The 16,714-nt window shown below is 44.4% G+C and overlaps 1 protein-coding gene across 1 annotated transcript in view; it reads right to left on the bottom strand.

Annotated features, from left to right (window-relative positions):
• Positions 1 to 16,714, bottom strand: part of LOC122816787 (dynein axonemal heavy chain 8-like) — a 9,517,065-nt gene that overhangs the window by 1,087,542 nt on the left and 8,412,809 nt on the right. The window lies entirely within an intron of this gene.

Raw genomic sequence — 16,714 nt, 5'->3', positions numbered from 1 at the left:
AACATCCTCGCAAATAGGTTCGGTGCTATCTTTACCCCCCTCTCACCCCCTAAAGGGCCCATCTCTATACCAGAAGAATGGAAAGTTCCTGTAATCACGGCTGCATAGGTAAAAACCTCACTCTCCAAAGCCAAGAATACAGCATCCACGGGACCTGACAACATCCCAGTCTGCCTTCTACATGAACTACAGAATGAACCGGCACCCCACCCAAGTACCATATTCAGTCATAGCCTCACCTCAGGCTTTGTGCCCATTAAATGGCACACCGCAACGGTTATCCCACTCCACAAAGGGGGAGCCATGACAGACCCTGGGAACTACCACCCCATTAGCCTGATGAGCCTGGTCGGCAAGGCCATGAAACGTATCATCATGGAACTCAAAAACAAAGACATTGGAGATCTCCAAACTCTGGACCCCACACAGTTCGGGTTTGTAAAAGGCAGATCATGTCAACTAAACCTGATAGACTTCTTTGAAGCAGTCACTAAAGCCATAGATGAGGGTAAGGTGGTCCACACAGCCTATCTAGATCTCACCAAGGCGTTTAACACCACCCTCCACTCTAGAATTATAGATAAACTCACTAAACTAGGTATAAATCTCTATGTCACAAGATGGGTTGCCAACTGGCGTACTGACAGAACCCACACTGTGAAAGTAGCATACTCCAAATCAGACTTCAGACCAGTGAAAAGTGGGGTACCACAGGGTTCAGTCCTCCTCTCCTGTTTGGTATCTACTTCTCTGAAGTACAAGCTAACACAGAAGGTCTTTGGCTAACTAAATTCGCAGATGACTGCAAACTAGGAGCCATAATTGAAACTCCTAACGATGTGGACATCCTACAAAAGGGCCTCACTGAGACAGATGCCTGGTGTCAAAGCCATGGCCTCAAGCTCAATGCCAAAAAGTGCATTGTCACCCCCTTTGGTAAAAACTCTGTACCCATGAACTACCATATAGGCAGTAGTCTACTTAACACCGAAAGTGTGATAAGAGACCTTGGGACACAGGTGGACAAGAGTCTCTCCTTTGACAATCACATCGCCACAGTGGTCCGGAAATCCTTCTACATGGCACACCTCATCACAAAAGGTTTCTCATCCAGAAAAAAAGAGGTCATTGTTGCCCTCTACTCATCACTCATTAGACCCATTATGCAGTACAACGCCCCTTTTGGTTATGTACCTCACAAGACATCTACAACAACTGGAAAGGCCGCAGAAATACCTCACAAAGAGGATTAATGGCCTCAAACAGATGTCCTACACAGACTGTCTCAAAAAACCACAGCTTTACTTTGTCACATATCGCCTACTCAGAGGCGATCTCTGCCTACATACAAAGCTATGTCAAACCCAGAGCTGCTGGACATGCTCCACTTAAAGAAATTCCAATCCCTCCGAGCTACACGCTCTTATGGGACCTAAACCCTTGTCACCACAATAAACAGAACATGATGGAGGGATAGATTCCTGTCCCAGAGACTTCCCATACTCTGGAACAGACTGCCTATGTCAAGCAGAGATCCTCATTAGCACTCTTCAAGAAAAATCTTGATGACTGGATGGGTAATAGGAAATTCACCCCGGGGATCACTTCTGTGGCTCTGCTTGACAGAGGCACAAGAAAATAATTTTCTTGGGTGGCGAAAGACAGGGTACCTTTTTGGCTAGGCTTGTATAGGCCCTAGGGCCAATAGCCTAGTACCTACTTATGAACCTATGAAAATATCTGATAAGAAGTCCAAGGTTGAAGGAAGAGGCATTGAAAAAGGATCTATTCCCTTGAAAGATGCCCAAATAGAAAACATTTTCTACTTGCTGAGATAAACTTTCCTAGTATTTTGCTTCTATGTAGCTGTTAAAATGTGAACCACCAAAGTGGTATCCCTGACCACCGTTAAAATTGGAGGAACCAGTGGTTAGCTTCAAGTTCTTTAGATCCGGGAGAGGTTGCCCAGATGGGTGACTCAAAAGGGCTGGACAGCAATCCAACATCCAGGGAGGATGTACTAAGTAAGGCTAGAGGAAGGGGAGGCAAACTTGCCAGGAGCCAAAAGGGAGCAAGGAGGATTACTCTGGCCTTGCATCTTCTAGCTTTCTGAATAAATGTCATTAGCACTGAAGCATTCAGAAGATCCAGGGACCAGTTGTGAACTAGAGCATCCCATGATGACTGACCCTGTGGCAGGATTAAGGCAAAGTAACTGCTGCACTTGTTGGGTCAGGATTAAGGCAAAGTAACTGCTGCACTTGTTGGTTAGACACGAAACAAAATGACTGCAGAAAGGTTGGCCCCAGTAACGGAAGATTTGAGTTGCCTATGCTGACTGAGGGACTATTCATGAGGCAGAAGAATGGACCTGCTCAGCTTGTTTGCAAGCATAATGGAACTCCCTGGGATATGTGTTGCTATGAGACGGTGACTGGAAGATATTGCCATTGTCACACTCTCATGGCTTCCTAGCAAAGTGGATATGAGCGGGCTCCCCCCATTTGTTGATGTACCAGAGTACACCCATGTTGTCCATCTACACAGAAATCACACCCTCAAGAAGAGAGTCCTGAAAAGCTTGAAGTGCAAGGAAGACCACTCCCATCTCCAAGAATCTTGGACCATCTTCCCCTTGAAATGTCCTCCACCCCAGCAGGGAAGCATACGTGGTTACTGTAGCTATTGGTGGAGATGGGGAGAATGGTAAACCTTCCACTACAACCACTAAGAGGTCAACCATCACTTGATGTGAGCCAGAAAATGAGCATTAGCCAAATTTAAGCATGCAGAGGATGCGATACTTGAGACAATTGCACTGATGGCTCCACTGAAGAACTTTTACGTGGTATCTTGCTAGGGGAAATTAACATAATGGCTGAAGCTGTTAACCCTAGCAGTCAGATAATGTGTTTTTCTGAAGAACAGGGATGTTGAAGAACTTGAACAGCTACCTGACAGAGGGATGAAACCCTATAATCTGGGAGCTTGGCTATTTGACTGATTATATTCAGGTGGCATCTGATGATACCTATCTGTTGTGTAGGTGTCAACTTGACTCTGTCTGACTGACTATAAAAAATAGTTATGTACTCACCACAATGTTCCAGCTGCATTGTCCATTTTCATTCTTCAACTGCTGGGTTCATATCAGATTCTCGGATCTGACTCGGCTGCTTTATCCAGATTGTGGAATGCTGAAACTCCCTTTACCCACAATGTCCTTGTCACTCAACATACCTCAGATCTTGTTTGCTGCCCATTGTCCTGGAGAGTAATAAGGAATCAGGAAATAACAGACTGTGGGACTCAAACAAAGGAACAGCAGTTTTTCCAGTATTGTTTGATCTTTCCAGGAGTAAAGCAAAGGAGGGGGTTGGTTATTATATATATATTTTCACTGTATTTTTTGTCACATATAGTTATTTTGCCATACATCAATCTTTTTTTTATTGTTTAGTTATGCAATATATTTTCATCCACTTGAGGGTGCTGTAATATCAAGTATTAATGAATGTGTGCAATTAGTGTTTTCAATGCATTATTTTTGTGGTGTGGTCACTGAAGAAGGCATTTGCCGAAACCGGTATGACCCCACTGGGGCATTTCTTTATGGAGGAATGATGGAATACAAATTTTTTTGCTGAAAGGCTACACTGGAGTGCTGGCTTGTTTGTTGCTGTTTGGTTTTATGTGGTACAGCCGTGCACTTGCTATTCGTGCAGGTACTAGTGTTTTGTTGGTATCTTCCGTTTCCTGCTGGTGGCGTTCTTGGCGTGGCCATCCTCCATTGGGAGATTTGTTTATGTTTGCAGCGGTTTCGAATGGACTTAGTTCTGACATTGTACAGTGAAAAATTGGAAATAACAACATAGGGCATGTTTTTACTTTTCGTTGAACCTCAGGCTTTGATGCTGTAGTCATCTGCCCAGTGAAGTCGAGTGTTTTTTTGTATTTCTTCACGAGCAGCTCAGGACATTACATTTTCATTTTTTTGTGGCAAATTGTGACCAGCGGAACTGGTTTTCAAACTGATTTAAGGGATTTGCCAATTTAGGCCAATGGTTTTTTTGTCGAGCCTTATTTTTAGGGCCAAGGATTGTTTCCACAAATTAATTTTTTTGGATATACTATCCGATTCTTTATACGTTCTGGATTCCATTTGGATCGGGATTGTGCACTTCAAATAAACATTTCATCTGGATGCTGGTGTGATTTTCCTAACGTTATAAGGTTTTGGTTTATACATCACAGGAGGTACTGTACAGGTGTTCATCAATACTTAGAAGTTATGTACCTACCATAACGTTCCATGTTAGTTGTCTTCTCTCGCCTTCTTTCTTGCTGGATGGGTTCGGAGCCGATCCTCGGCTCCGACTCGGCACTAGCTTTAGCTCGAGAACTCCTTTTACCAGCTCGAGGCAACCCTATATCCCATGATGCAAGGCGGAACTACCTCAGATCTCGTTTGGTAGCTAACTAACCCTGCTAAAGACTTATCCTAATATAATTAGGAACCATGGTTCCTAAAAGAAGTCCTCATAACAATGCCCCAGAGGAAGCAATCTAATAGGAACTCTCCAAGATCTGTCCAGGCCAGGGGGAAGGAGGGAGGGACGCAAGAAAGAAGGCGAGAAGACAACTAACATGGAACGCGTTATGGTAGGTACATAACTTCTAAATGTTAAGTTGTCAATCTCGCCTTCATTCTTGCTGGATGGGACCGCGTCCCTAGCACCTGTATCCCGGGTGGCTCAATGGAACAGACTCTTGAGAACAGTGGAACCAAAACTGGCCCTATCTCTGGAGGCCAAATCCAACTTGTAATGAGACACAAAGGTATGAGGCGTGGCCCAAGTAGCTGCTGCACAAATAGTGTCAATGGGAAGTCTATCCTGAAAGGCTACAGAAGTGGATAGACTCCTGGTCGAATGTGCTTTTGGCTTAGAAGATAGTTGTTTGCCCCTTAGAGAGTACACATAGGAAATGGTGGAAGTCAACCATCTAGATAAGGTCACTTTAGATACTGGAAGACCCAACCTGTTTCCTGCATAGGAGACAAACAATTGGTCTGATTTTCTAACTTGTTTAGTCCTATGTAAGTAGTACCTGAGCTGACGGTGAACATCCAAAAATGTAGCTTCTGTTCAGCTCTGTCAGAATAGTTAGGAAAGAAAACAGGTAGATCAATAGATTGGTTAATATTGGCTTGAGATACAACCTTGGGAAGAAAGGAAGGGTTAGTTCTGAGCGAAACCCTATCCTTATGAAACACCAGATAAGGTGAACGAATACAGAGGGCCTGAATCTCAGAAACTCTTCTTGCAGAGGTAACAGCCAGCAAAAATATAGTTTTCCATGTCAACAACTTTAAAGAACACGTAGCAGACGGTTCGAAGGAGGTAGAATTAGGGATGCCAACATTAAGTTCAGATCCCATTGCGGAGGAGGATGTTTCACAGGCGGTTTTAGGAGAAAAACTCCTCTCAAAAAGGCTTTGCATAACTTATGAGACATGATGTTATTGTCCTGCAAGCCAACATGAAATTTGGAAATAGCAGCCATCTGTACTTTGACTGTAGATGATGACGATCCCGAATGAAAAACCTCCGCCAGGAAATCCAAAACAGAATGTATAGGAGCGGTGAAAGGATCAATATTTCTGGCGTTTGCCCAAATAGAAAAACGTCGCCACTTGCTAGCATAAACAGTTCTAGTGGACGACTTTAAAGAAGACACTAAAATGTCTCTGACTGAGTCAGAAATCATTGGTAGCCTGGCTAGGGAAGGAAGTGGAGCAACCAAGCAGTGAGGTTGAGAGAATGAATGGCTCGGTGCTGCTGACCCGACTGGTGGATCAAAAGATCCGAACTGGGTCCAGATGCCAGGGCTGCACCAGAAGGTGATGATGTAGAGACGGAAACCAAATTTGTCGAGGCCAATATGGAGCAATGAGGATCAATTTGGCTCTCAAAACGGTGGCTTTCTGAATGACTTGTGGAATCAATGGAAAGGGAGGAAAAGCATAAAGAAGTCCCGAGGCCAATCCTGGGTTAGAGAGTCTCTCAAGGGATGGCCTGGAAGAGGAAATAGTGTGAAGTAATCTGGGCACTTGCTGTTTTGAGGGGTAGCGAAAAGATCGCAACAAGGGGTGCCCCACTTCAGAAAAATCTGATCCACTACAGACTGATTGAGAGACCACTCGTGAGGCATCAGAATAGATCTGCTTAGCCTGTCCGCCAATAGGTTGGACCTGCCGGGATGTGCGTTGCTATCAGAAACCGCTGAGAAGAGATCGCCCATTGCCAAAGTCTGAGAGCTTCTCGACATAAGGGATAGGACCTGGTTCCGCCCTGTTTGTTGATGTACCAGACCACGGACATATTGTCCGTCTGTACTGCAATAGTCCCTGTGGGAAGAAAGTCGACGAGGGCATCCAACTTTAAAAGCACTGCGCCCATCTCCAGGACATTTATGTGCAGGTGGTATTCTATGGGTTGCCACGTCCGTGGACCATCCTGCCCTGATAATACCCCCACCCGATCAGAGAGGCATCCGTGGTGACTGTGGCAACTGGAGGAGGGGAACAAATGGTCGGCCCTGATGAAGAAGAGGGGAAGATACCCACCATCGTAGATGAGCCCTGCAAGACTGTGTCACTAAGATCTCGTGTCTCATGGGCAGATCGTGGTACGACCACTGCGTGAACAACATCCACTGCAGGAGACGATGTGGAAGCGAGCTAGTGGAAGAAGAACAATGGCTGCAGCCATTAGGCCTAGAACCTTCAAGACAAACCTGGCTTTGACCTTGCTGCTTTGTAACAGAAGCTGAACAAATTTCTGGATGTCCAGAATCCTTTGATTTGTTAGTCTGGCTAACATGTTGACGGTATCTAACTTTGCGCCTATAAAGGTGATAGATTGGCAAGGCAGCAGAGAGGATTTTTCGAAATTCACGAAATTCCTAGACTCTTGCAAAGCTGTAAGGTGTAGTCTCTGGACCGAAGAAGCTGATCCTTGAGGTGGCGGAGAGGAGCCAGTCGTCCAAATAAGGAAACACTTGGAATCCTCGACGTCTCAGGTGAGCTGTGACCACCGCCATGCATTTGGTGAACACTCTGGGGCTGAAGTGAGGCCAAAGGGCAGTGCTCTGAATTGGTAATGACTGGCTCCCAGCCGAAACGGAGAAACCTTCTGGAGCGTCTGTGAATCTTTATATGATAGCACGCATCCTGAAGGTCTATCGAGCACATCCAGTAGTCCTTGCCCAGAAAAGGCAGAATGGATTGCAGCGTGACCATCCGGAATCTTACCTTCTGGACAGACTTGTTTAGTCTGCTTAGGTCTAGTATTGGTCTCCAATCTCCCGTCCTTTTGGGGACCAAAAGAATCTTGAGTAGAAGCCGGATCCTACTTGGTCTGCCGGCACTGTTTGGATGGCTCTTTTCCCAGGAGTTTTGAAACTTCCTGTTTTGCCAAATCCCTTTGACCGGGTGAGATGTCTGGAAGGGATTGTAGAGGTACGGGAAACCTTTCTAAGGGGATTTTGTAACCCTCGGATATAATCGACTGTACCCACTTCTCTTGTGATAGGGATTGCCAGGCTACTGGGTACAGCGAAATTCTTCCCCCGACTGCCTCCAAGGGTGGACAGTCGGGCAACACCTCAGGGATGCTGAAAAGGCTTCTCAGGAAGAGGCTCCCTGTTGCCCTGGTTCTGAGGACCCCCCCTGCCTCTAGGGCGGCGTCTATTATTGTTACCCCCTCTGCCTCTAGGGGTAAACTGACCACGTGTGTCCGGTGTAGCTCCTTGGGCTTTACGGAACCACATCTTCCCCTTCTGACCCTTGGGATATGGTCTAGAAGGAGTGGAAAACTGGACTCCAACGGCAGAAAGAGTTTTACCGTCTTGTTCACATCTGGTCAAAGTATCCTTCACCTGAGGTCCGAACAAAGCCGAACCGTCAAAGCGGGTGTTGGTGAAGGACGCCTTAAAGGGGTCCGCAAAATTACACAGCCGCATCCAGGCTTGGCGTCTAAGAGCAACACCTGTGCCTGCGGCCCTGCTCGTTCCATCGGCTGCATAAGATATGAGCCGCATGGAGGAGTTAGATATCGAATTCAGGATAGCTAGCTGAGAGGCAATCTTTTCCTGAGCCCCAGCAGCTGAAGGATCCTGGACTACTTCTCCCAGTTCCTTGAGAATATCTCGTTGAAGCCTGGTGAAGTGACAAAGGTAATTCAGCGAACGCATTGCAAAGGTCGCTGAAGAAAACATCCGCTTTCCATACCTGTCCATGGTCCTAGAATCCTTATTAGGAGGATGGACAGGTACTGAAGGATCCGCCAGTTCCTTCTTAGTGGCCGCCACCACCATAGCATCCACAGAGACACCTTTGGACAGGAACTGTTTGTCCGAAGGGGCCGTGATGAACTTGGATGGTCTCCTAGGGACAGGTTCCACAGAATCTGGAGCCACGCCTTCCGAGCCACTACCTGCATGAGTGGGTCGAAGGCGGAGACACCCAGGAGGTGGAGGGTCGGGATCCAAAGCCTCCAGGTATACCGACTCATCCTCGGAGGGGTCAATGGAGGCCAATTCCCCTCTGTTTGAGGAGCTCAAGGATGTCTGAAAATGAGACATCCTCAGAGGGGGACCGTGGGGAACCCTCCGACTCATCTAAGTCGGTATCAGATGTAGTAGACTCAGGGAGTCTGTGTGTTTCCTCTTACGTCCTCTTCCGAGGGGTTCCCCTGTAGGGTCAGGAGAAACCTCGGAAGAGGAGGAAATTCCCAGTGGGGAAACCTGGGGCGATGGATCCCTGGGCCTGAGAGCAAGAGGCTGGCAAGAGGCATCTGCAGGCACTGATGAGGGAGGAGCTAGAGGGATAGACCGTTGACCAGGCTCAGAGGCCAGGACACTCCTCATCACCTCAAAGGCTCCTCTCCCGGGAGACCTGAACACACCCGCGCCGAAGAAACAGGAATGGTCGGCTCCAAGGAGAGAAGGCTCGAGGCCGATGTCGGCGCCGAGCTTACCAAAGCGAAGCTCCGAGAGGGAGAGCGGGTCGGACAAGGGTCCGATGCCACTAGCCCCTCGAGCCGACAGTGGAAACCCGACGACCGGATCCCTCCAAGGAAAGTCTCAAGGAGGAGATCGAGCCGAGGATCACGGAGCCGAAGGATGTATCGGCTCCGGATCGAAACAGTCCCTGTCCCAAGAAGCTCCGGCTCCGAACTCTGGTCTGGAGTCGGAGGAGGAATCTCAAGAATTGGGGCTGTAGCGAAGTCTGTTGAGACGGGCTATGGAGCATTTGGGCCAGTGCCTGAGACTTCAACAGCCTGCTTACCACCCTCTCCAAATCGTGGTCAGACAGCCTGGAAGATCTCGAAGATCGGCTCCGATGGCTCCGCTCCGACAAAAGAGGAGACCCCGGGGCCGAGTGAATACTTAGTATCGAAGGGGACCGGGATCTCTTACGGGCCGGAGCCATCGGAGCCGAAGTCCCTTGAACCCCAGATGGAGCCGAGGATCTCTCGGCCCGATGCTGGATAAAGTGTCGGCTCCAGCCGGAGCCGACAAGGCAACAGTAGTCAGGGTATCGGAGCCGGCCGGCACCGAACCCACTACTCTAGCAGAAGAAGTATCGGCTCCAGCCGGAGCCGATATCGGCTCCGGAGCCGGAGCCACCGGAGGAGGCTTGGACACTGTAGCCTGAGCCTTCGGTGGCTTAAGAGGTTTTCCTGCCCCTTGCTTAGGAGGAGAACCTTCAGGTTTTAACAAACCTCGGAGGATCAGTTTGTTCCTCCTTTCCTGCAGGACTCTCTGGCTAAAGGCATGACACAACGCACAGGAGTCCTGCAGGTGCAAAGGCCCCAGGCAATACACACAAGAAGTGTGACCGTCTGTCAGGGACATTTTCTGACAGCACTGGTCACACTTCTTGAAGCCTGAGACCTTGCCTTCCCTAGACATCCTAAAAGGATATACACAAACAGTCCCCACAAACACACAACCTAATCCCTACACAGACACACAGGAAGGGAATAACTTGGGGAACTAGGCCTGACTAAAACTTTAACTGAAAAAACTATTTTAAAAGTTTAAAAAGGAAGGGAATAGGGTGGGCTGTACTAAATACAGGCTAACCTAACACTGAAGGGAAATTAAAACCCCTAACTAAACTTTTTTCTTATTTAACAAGAAAAACTTACCTCAGCTGGCAAAGGAGACCTCTTTCGCTAAGCGGCAAACGAGATCTGGGGTAGTTCCGCCTTGCATCATGGGATATAGGGTTGCCTCGAGCTGGTAAAAGGAGTTCTCGAGCTAAAGCTAGTGCAGAGTTGGAGCCGAGGATCGGCTCCGAACCCATCCAGCAAGAATGAAGGCGAGATTGACAACTTAACATTTATGGCTTTTTGGGTGATCAAGCTTGATGGATAGACCTTGGGGTTTATGAGCTTCAACAGCTTGATTCATGGATCTAACATTGAACACATACATGACTGTTTTTGTCTAATGTATAATTCTGGAGTGTTTTCCAACCTTTAATTATTCCCATTAGGGATATGGTCTGTGTTATCTTATATCTTGGGAATTTGTTGTGGTGCATTCAAAGTGTAGGTTGGGGTTATTATATGGGTTGGTAATTTTTTTCATTTATATGTTGATTATTGTTTGTTTATATTAAATAAGAACATGTTAATGCTGGTTATAAGCTGTTTGTTTTGAATTCATGTATTCCCTGATGTAATATACATATAGGGCATATGCATGTATGATTATGCCTGATAACCATCTTTACTGTTCTTATGCATATGGACAGGAACAACATACTAGCATCCTTCTTTAGATCAATAAGGGTGTTCTTTTCACATTTACATATTTGCTAGGAATATGTTTTATGCCTCTATATTCCTTGGTATATGGAATTATTGGGCTCATCATAACTCAAGTTGTCTTTTCAACATGGATGAGTCCTGAATTTAATGCTGTGGGAAGGCTAAAATAATGCAACAAAGTTTTTCTCCTTTTATTATTCTTAGTGTTGTTACTTTTATATGCCGCAATAATTTGGTTGATGTGATTTTCTCTGATGGTTATAATGATTAATTATCAGGGATTTATTAGTTTCTGAGTGGGGTGTTTGATTTCAGACTAAGTTTATATCTGTATGGTTTATTTATCCATTGATTTTAGTTGCCATTACATCATCGCCCAGGTAACATATATCTATTTGGGGTTTATCCACTGTTTCAGTTAACAATTGAGTGTCCGCCTTTGGCCATTTGGGTTACGTAGCAGGAACAGGCCTAGCCAGTTGGCTCATTTAAGTGCCTGAAAGTATTGGCAATATTAGAAATTTTATCATGAAGGGTTAACTTCCATATTATTAGAGACAATGAGCAACTGGGCACCTTTGTTTGGGGTGCAGTTTATTGGCTACCATTGTGCCCATGTTGGCCATTTACAGGTTTTACAGTTGTTTAGAAGAGGTATAATAATCAATATACTGATTTTGGTTCATTTGCGGTGTCAGTTGTGCAAGACATTTATGAAAATAGTATTTTTATTTGACTAACAGGGACAGTGTCTCATTTTTTTTTTATTATTAAATATTGTGGGATTTTTGGTCAGTGATGGATATGGCAACCATTATCAAAGGTCTTTCATCTGACACTGGGGATTTGGGGATTTTTGGCCTGGGGTCAGGTAATATCAATAATGGTTCTGGTGCTCAGGACCCCACTCAGGAATGCAAATTAGCCTTTACAAAGTTAACTAAAAATCTCATTATATTAAGGAAGAATGTCTGGCACCTTAGGTTATTTCGGGCATACCAACAGAGGAAGATTGCCCCTAGGGGATTAAGAACAAGGTTGTAGCCTATGGTTGCTGAACCAGATGAGCTTCTTTTGGCCCAATGGTCAGAGGCACAACAATATGCCTCCATGAACTTTGTAAATATATTGATCAGCCATTATGAGAGGAAGGTGGAGGAACAAACTAGTGAGGTTTTAAGTTTAAGTAGGGGTTTTGAGGATTTTTCATCACTTCCATGTTACAATATTTGCACTGACCAACTCAATAAGGATTTATTGGAATTAGAATCTGGATTAAAGGAAAGGAAAATCAAAAATTCACTCGCAATGTAGGAGATTATGATAGAGGCAAACCCTTTGAAGTGTGTCCCAGGGTTAAATTTGTTACATCTGATCAAACTCCTAGAAAGCCCAGGGTCTTTCAACCTAGGTCTATACTCAAAAAAAAGAGGTAGGGAATCTGCAAACTCCGGGGATGAATCATCAAATACGGATTGGGAGGATGATCACACACCAGAGCTTCACCAGTTCCAAAGTGGAACAATTTAGGGCACAGTTTGACGGGAGGGATCCCTTTAGGCACAGATCCCAGAGACGGGGGGGGGGAGACATAAAAGACATAATGGATTTTGGGGTGATTCTTCAGAACATGATCAAAACTTGAATGTTGAAGTGAATAATGTACATAACATTTCTTCTGCTATTTTCAATGAAGAACAACTTCAGGTGTTAAATAAAGGTCTGGGTTTTGTGCCAGGCTTTTGGGTTCCAGAGCATTATTTTGCAAATTATGTTGTCAGTTTCTGCCATACCCCTAATTTAAGATTATTTTTTCATGATCTGAAAGGGGATCAAGTAGAAGAATCTGGCCTCAGATCTTTTCGATTTAAACCTTCATAGTTTAAACCACCAATGTCACCCATTGCACAGTCCTTTCAAAATGAGGTTCTTAAAGATTGACATTTAAATTTAAGCAAGCACAATTTTATTAAAGACAATCTTAACAAGAAAGGTTGTCTGTTGAACATTTTATCAATAATCGTGATATTGTCATTTTGCCAACAGACAAGAGTGGGGCTGTGGTGGTTCAGAACTGGGTGGATTATGAGGCAGAGGCAGAGCGAAAACTATCTAATAAACTTCACTAAATGGCAATGCCCATTGATCCAGCTAGTAAGTTCAGACAAGATATTGATCAATTTTTGGATCTAGTGGAAGAGGAGAGTATTATTACTCATGATACGTGTCATCATTTAAAGGTCAATCACCCTAGACAACAATACATCTATTTTTTGCCTAAGATTCATAAAGATCTCAATAGACCACCTGGTCGACCAATTGTCTCTAGTAGAGGCTCTTTGAATGAGCCCGTCAGAGTTTCTTACAAAACATTTTAAACCTTTGTTGTCTCTGATACGGGCTAGAATACAAGGTACCACACAGTTCCTTGTCATTATATCTGATACGCAACTAGAACTGGGCTGGCTATTATGTACTTTGGATGTCACCTCTTTATATACTAGTATCCCCCATTGGGCAGGTCTTACTGCTTTACAATATTGGCTTGATCAGGCGAATATGCACAGACCAGGGTTTAATACCCTTCTGGTATGTATGGCTGAATTGGTACTTACCCACAATGTCTTTTATTTTAAAGAAAGATGTTTCTGGCAGGTTCAAGGTACTGCTATGGGGGCTTCTTTTGCCCCCCATATATTCGGACCTATTTATGGCCTACGTGGAGGAACAATTCATTTATGATAGCAATCATAATATTTTTATGAATGAATTAGATATTTGGCAGAGATATCTTGATGACTGTTGGATGGTGTGGAAAGCGGATGAGGCATTTTTATTTGAATTTATGGAATATTTGAATTCCAATAAGGGGGGGTGCTAACTTTTGATAGATCCGAAATCACTTTCCTAGATGTGTTAATTAAGAGAGCTGAGTCAGACACTTTGGAAAGTGAGGTATTTAAAATGTTTCCTCAGTTCAACACCCTACTTCATGCCACGAGCTTCCACCCACAACATGTCATCATCAGGAATATCCTCAAATCACAATTCCTTCATATTAGGAGAATTCATTCTGATTCCTCTACGTATGCCTACCATAGACAAGAGTTAACAGCCAGATTCAAGAGTAGGGGATATCAAGCAGGTGACATCACTAGGACCAGCCGGTATACTAATCAACAAGATAGGACACAGTTGCTATCATATCATTCCAAGCCAAAAGATCAATCTCAGGAGCTTAGACACTGGCATTTATTACAGTCAGATAATATATTGAATAATTACATCAAAGATCGGTGCTCTTACTCTTTTCGTAAGGGGCGGACACTGGGATCTTTATTTAGTCATTATAAAAGGAGGCATAATCATCCTTCCAATCCCCACGTCCAAACAGCAATAACTTGGCAACTTTTGGTAGGTTGTCATCCATGTGGGCACTGTTCATACTGCTCAAGGGTGCTCAAGTCGAACAGTTTCACTAGACACAATTCTCCACATATTTATAATGTTTCCTTTTTTGCCAACTGCAGTACCAGTTGGGTTATCTATTTAGCCCAATGCAGCTGTCGGGCATTTTATGTGGGACAGACTTCCCGACCCTTTAAATTAAGGGTCGGGGAACATTTAAGTGATATTAGAAACAAAAAAGTTTTGAGTTCTTTATATAAACATATACTTAAACATTCCACTGGGGTTTTCAGCTTCATGGTCATTGACCTTATTAGGTTTAAGAGTCCAGATGTCCAGGTATTGCATGAGTTATTAACCAACAAAGAAAAAAAATGTGGATTGTTAAATTGGGAGCTTTATTTTCACCTGGGTTGAATGACCAATTTTAAATTATTTAAAATAGCTTATTATATATATATATTTCACTATATTTTTGTCACATATAGTTATTTTGCCATACATCAATCTTTTGATGTTTAGTTATGCAACATATTGTCATCCACTTGGGGGGGGGGCGATGTAATATCAAGTATAAATGAATGTGTGCAATTAGTGTTTTCAATGCATTATTTTTGTGGTGTGGTCACTGAAGAAGGCGTTTGCCGAAACCAGTACGACCCCACTGGGGCATTTCTTTATGGAGGAATGATGGAATAAAAAATTTTTTGCTGGAAGGCTACACTGGAGTGCTGGCTTTTTTGTTGCTGAGTAGGGTTAAGGCCTGAAGAAAAACATTTACATCTCAAGGAGGAATAGGATCCTTTAAATGAGGTTGAAGTAAATATGTTCCTCATAGGAAGGTTTTAGAGAGCTTGGAAGAGGCTAAGGTTGAATTGTTTGCTCCTACTTGAAAGTAAGATATGGCTGCTAATTGTAGTCGGACAGCTGAGGAGCTACCCCCTTCATTGAAAATTACAGCTAAAAAATCAGGAACCTTAGAAACTGGTGCTGAAAAAGGATCTAAATTCTTTTTGTGGGGCCAAAAAACAAATCCTTTCCATTTACTTTTGTAATCTTTTTCAGTGGAAGATTTGTGGGATGATACTAGAATGAGGCTAATGGGAGGATTGCCTAGATTGTCTAGCAATCATGAAATTAGAGAAACCATGCAGCCAGTTTGAGGCCTGAAATGTCTGGATGAGTCATGTCTGTTAGGTGAGACAGTAGGTCTGGAGTTGGATCCAGAATGCAGGGTGGATGTAGAAGATGAGGCCAAAGGAAGGGAAAAACAGATCTGATGAGGCCAGTAAGGTGCAATGAGGATAACTGTGCTCTTCAATCCAGATGGTTTCTGGAGAAATTTGGGAATGAGTGGAATGATGGGGAGGGGTAAGTGTAAAACAGACCAGAGAGCCACGCATGAAGTAGAGTGCATCTCAGGGATTCTCCCACTGGGGAGATTAGGTCAAAGAACCTGCCGCACTAGTTGTTAACAGGAAATGCAAAAAAAGATCTCAGCACGGTTAGCCCCATCAATGGAAAATCCTCTCCTCCACCTTCATGTTAAGAGACCATTCATGAGACATTAGAATAGACCTGCTTAACCTGTTTGGAATCATGTTGGAGTCCCCCCAGGATGTGTGTTGCTATCAGAAAGCAATTAGATGAGATTGCCAATTACCATACTCTCTCAGCTTCTCAATAAGGTTCCCCCTTGTTTGTTGATATACCAGACCACTGACATATTATCAGTCTGAATTGCAATAGTCCTGGTTGGGAGAATGTCTTGAAAGGTCTGCAATGCTAGGAGGATAACTCTAATTTCCAGGACATTTATATGCGTGTTGGCCTCTTTGGGGGATGATGTACCTTGGACCATCCTTCTCAACAAGTTCCCCACCCGCCCAATCTGAGAGGCGTACGTGGTCACTGTGGCCTTGGGTTGAGGGAGAACAAAGGGATGGTCTTCTAGATTCACCATAGAAGGTAATTAATGCAAGCTTGCATTATTTTGATTTAACCAAATAAAGGCTGATGTGAGCCATCCACTGAAGGATCCTCATACTGTACCTTGCCATCCGTATAAGAGTGATTGCTGCTGACATCGATCACAATGCTTGGAGCATCAGACGAGCTGAAAGAGAAGAGCTTTGAATGATATTTTTGACCTGGAAATGGATTGTTTGAATACAGAATGAGGGAGAGAAGCTATTTGAGTGACCGTATTGAAAAGAGCACAGAGGAATTCCAAAATCGGAGTTGGTTCAAGTTGAGATTTATTGCAATTGACAGGAATCCTCAGGCAAGAGCACAACTGGAGTAAGTAGTCCCAAGCTTGAATTAGTTGGCTGGTTGGAGCAGTTAGGAGCCAGTCGTCCAGATATGGAAACACTCGGAATCCCTGCAGTCTCAAGAGAGTTGCGACAGCTGCCATAGTCTTGGCAAACACCCGGTGGGTATAATGAGACCAAATGGCAGTA

This window comes from Protopterus annectens, chromosome 1.part1 (assembly GCF_019279795.1).
Source record: "Protopterus annectens isolate FY-2018-M chromosome 1.part1, PAN1.0, whole genome shotgun sequence".
In the NCBI taxonomy this organism is placed as follows: domain Eukaryota; kingdom Metazoa; phylum Chordata; order Ceratodontiformes; family Protopteridae; genus Protopterus; species Protopterus annectens.
This window is presented reverse-complemented; position numbering and strand designations above follow the sequence as displayed.